The sequence below is a fragment of the Octopus sinensis genome, linkage group LG1, assembly GCF_006345805.1.
Source record: "Octopus sinensis linkage group LG1, ASM634580v1, whole genome shotgun sequence".
Lineage (NCBI taxonomy): Eukaryota > Metazoa > Mollusca > Cephalopoda > Octopoda > Octopodidae > Octopus > Octopus sinensis.
This window is the reverse complement of record NC_042997.1, coordinates 115,646,963-115,651,197: the sequence shown is the minus strand read 5'-3', so window position 1 is coordinate 115,651,197 and position 4,235 is coordinate 115,646,963. Positions and strand designations below refer to the sequence as shown.

General features: G+C 35.9%; 3 non-coding genes across 3 annotated transcripts; 1 reads left to right on the top strand and 2 right to left on the bottom strand.

Moving 5' to 3' along the window:
• Window positions 1–45: 45 nt before the first annotated feature.
• Trnap-ugg lies at window positions 46–117 on the bottom strand. Its single transcript has one exon. It is a non-coding gene; the product is annotated as a tRNA-Pro (tRNA).
• Window positions 118–1,822: 1,705 nt separating this feature from the next.
• Window positions 1,823–1,894, bottom strand: Trnap-ugg. The gene has a single exon. It is a non-coding gene; the product is annotated as a tRNA-Pro (tRNA).
• Window positions 1,895–2,362: 468 nt separating this feature from the next.
• On the top strand, window positions 2,363–2,434 carry Trnap-agg. Its single transcript has one exon. It is a non-coding gene; the product is annotated as a tRNA-Pro (tRNA).
• The last annotated feature ends 1,801 nt before the right edge of the window (window positions 2,435–4,235 follow it).

The window sequence follows — 4,235 nt, the reverse complement described above, 5'->3', positions numbered from 1 at the left end:
TATAAAGTGGCATGTACAAAATGCGGCCATGAAACAAAATACTTTGGGCTCGTCCGGGATTCGAACCCGGGACCTCTCGCACCCAAAGCGAGAATCATACCCCTAGACCAACGAGCCTCACTACGTAAAAGTGCTTAAATTATCATTCTATAAAGAATAAGTGTGTGTGTGTGTGTGTAGTTGTTCTAAAGGGTTTTGAGAATCGTTTAGTAAAGAGATTCTGGGTGAAATACAAATTTTAGTGTTTCATTAGTTAAAACATAGGATCTTTTCGGTTTGAACGGCAGTTTTTAACATAGTTTCTAGGTAACTAAAACATTTTAAACTTCGTATACTGGTAGAATGTGTTTATAAAACATCATTTTCTCTTGGCTTTCTTGAGAAAATTCTGTAGATTGTAACATATTTCGTCTTTAATTTCTTGCATTTCGGCAATTTTAACCAATCACTGGCGTCCATTGCGGTAAACAACATTCTGTGCCGTATGAATATGTCCCTCCTTTAAGAAACAGATTGGGTTTATTTACATTTGTGAAGAAAAACAGATACCCTTCCCCCACCCCTAACCCTAACCCTAACTAACCCTAACTAACCCTAAATCTAAAATAGATTGAAATGCAATACATCGATTCTAGGCTTATAATTATGGGTGACAATTTCATATGACACCGCTAGAGAAAATAGCAGTTTTTTCTAGCGGTGTCATATGAAATTGTCACCCATAATTATGAGCCTAGAATCGATGTATTGCATTTCAATCTGTTTTAGATTTAGTGTTAGTTAGGGTATCTTTTTTTCTTCACAAATGTAAATAAACCCAATCTGTTTCTTAAACGAGGGACATATTCATACTGCACAGAATGCTTTCACCTCAGTAGACGGTCATTGATTGGTTAAAATTGCCGAAATGCAAGAAATTAAAGACGAAATGTTACAAACTACAGAATTTTCTCAAGAAAGCCAAGAGAAAAAGATGTTTTATAAACACATTCTACCAGTATACGAAGTTTAAAATTATGTTAAAAACTGCCGTTCAAACCGAAAAGATCCAAAACATATTCTAACATGATTTTGAAGCTTAACTGCAAAAATATAAAAGTTTTAAAGGATTCATTCGCGATTTGAACCCATAATCGCTCGCTAACGAAGCACGAATCATTTCTTTCGGCGTAGGAGAATTAAGAACTGGGATCAATGCAATCAACTTACCCGAAATTGCTGGCCTTGTGTCAAAATTTTAGACCAATATTTACCTCTGGAGGATAACAGTGAAATACATCTTTGAGAAACCTTAATATAACGAGGTGGATTTAAAAAACAAAAATATGTATGAGGGTTGTTCTGCTGGTACAGGGTTTCGTATTATGACTGATTCCGAATGAAACCTGGAGGCTTTTTTGATGGGTAGGGGTGGGGGCACAGTCTTTATTAAAATAGCAAAACGTATACTCCAATGCAATTTTTAAAATTAGCAGAGAAAAGGTACACAAACAGAAATAAGGGTCCGTCTTGGATTTGAATCGAGGATCTTTCGCACCCTGAACGAGATAAAGACTCAAGACCAACGAGGCAACCGGTGAGTTTTCTTGGATTTATATTTCAAATAGGAACTATCAAATATTAACCTCCATACATACACACGAATTTAGATGATTAGGGTCCACTATTTTGTAATTTTCGACAAATGACTAGAAAAAACATAGAATTATAATTAAATTGGGCCTTGTCATGTTTCTGTTCAGCGTTTGCATAATGCGTATCAGCTTGATCAAGTAATAGTAAAAAGACACTCTTATGCACAAGAAATAAAGCAAAAGTACTTGGGCTCGCCCGGGATTCGAACCCGGGACCTCTCGCACCCAAAGCGAGAATCATACCTCTAGACCAACGAGCCAGCTCACTAAAAATACTGCAAAGTATTAAATTGACTTGAAATTAGTTTTCGTGTTAACATAGATTATATCTGACTGTTATGTTTGAAATATGTTAAAAAATTTTTTTTTTTTCTATTTTCCGTATTATGTTTCCAAATTTGCTCTCTTTCATTGACATATTTGTCTAGTAAACACATAAATTCACTACCCACGCCTATATTAAATAGAAATCCACAACTTCTACAGATTTCGAAGAGGGAAACGGACATAAACCAATAATTCATTGACTACACAATATAACCATAAGTAATTTTAAATTTAAGATTAAGCAAACAGCATAATAATCACGGTCTACCACATATGACGTGGCCCATTAGAAAATTATTAAATCTTGTATTTCATATAAAAATCTTTGCGTGCGCATATGTATATAGGTTGAATTTAAAAAGTTGCTATTTATATTAAAATTCCTGCTTATGTCTACAGTTGGCTCGTTGGTCTAGGGGTATGATTTTCGCTTAGGGTGCGAGAGGTCCCGGGTTCAAATCCCGGACGAGCCCTAATTTTTGATTTTTTTTTGTGATCTCATATTTTTCAGCTAATTTTCAAAATTACAATAGGATATATTCTTTTATTCTCCTTTTTTTCTCTACCGCCCTCATAGACACCAGTACCCACCTGGACCTACTAAGCGCCCACCGAAAGGAGCAGTAGTGGCCACTTTTTTGTATATATACACATGTAAATATTTCGGGAACTTTTCGGTTTGAACGGCAGTTTTTAACATAATTTCTAGGTAACTAAAAAATTTTAAACTTCGTATACTGGTAGATTGTGTTTATAAAACATCTTTTTCTCTTGGCTTTATTGAGAAAATTCTATAGTTTGTAAGATATTTGCTGTTTTTTTTTCTTCAATTTCTGCAATTTCAACCAATCAATGACGTCCATTGAGTTAAAAAGCATTCTGTGCCGTATGAATATGTCCCTCGTTTAAGAAACAGATTGGGTTTATTTACATTTGTGAAGAAAAAAAGATACCCTTCCCCTCACCCCTAACCTTAACCCTAAAGCCTAAAACAGATTGAAATGCAATAGATCGATGCTTGGGTCATTATTTTGGGTGACAATTTCATATGACACCGCTAGAAAAAACTGCCGTTCAAACCGAAAAGATCCTATTTCGTTGTATTTGCTACAAGGGATTATGGTACTGAAATAAATGCAATTCGGAATAAAAGCGCTCAGTTAAAAAAAATCTTAAAGCGTTTGTCGTTTCGGGTTTCTGGTATTAAAGAAATGCACCCATCCTTCAGCCTAGCCGGTGAACGCTGCGAATTACCTCAGTGTGGTTACACCTATTTCTCTACAGCGAGAAATTTCGTCCTATAATATATAAAGATGTTGTTTCTGTACTATAATTCCTAGTGAAAAACACAATGCAATATTTATTTATAAAAAAGGTTATGATGGTTCGACCGGGTTTCGAGCCTCTCGCACCCAAAGTGAGAATCATACACCCAGGCCAACGAGCCTTATTTCATAACGGGAGCCTAAACTGTCCTATTTCCTTTTAAGAGGCAAGTATGTATGTATGTATGTATGTATGTATGTATGTATGTATGTATGTATGTATGTATGTATGCATGTATGCATGTATGTATGTATGTATGTATGTATGTCTATGTATGTATGTATGTTATGTCAAGTGACTCTTGGTATTATTGGTGACATGTAACCATAGAACAACCTGTCGCTTGATCAGGCCGTCAGCGTCTAAACTGGCAACACTACCAGACCTGATTGGTAATGAAGGTGGAGGTTTTTTGGACATCCGGTCGGTCGAAAAACAGAACCTGTCGAAGGACCAATGAACTAAGATGAGTCAACTGCCATTGCTGCGTGTCAGAGGCCCCTAGTCTTTGTTTAGATATCCCTGTAGGAGGAGGAGATTCCATTATAACACCCGCCTCATTGCTAAGCTGTAGTTCTAGCTCCCCTACCTATGATGATGATGATGAAATTATAGGAATAATGAAGTATAGTAAGTCATCAAAATAGATTTTAAAAAAAGTAAAATAGAACAGTGGGCTCGTCAAGGATTTGAACACCGGACCACTCGCATCCTAAGCGAAAATCATTCCCCTACACCAACCAGCCAACTTCGAACAGCCGGGAAAATCTCGAGAAAATATATAATTGTGAACTCTGATACACAACTTAAATATGTCGTATAAAACACTCCTTGTTCAGACGTCAGCTGTGACTGAAATTACAGAAATAGTTAATGAATAGATAAAAGGAAGTTAATATTTACCTTTTAATAATAAATACACCAATTTAAGTTGGCTGTTTGGCGTAT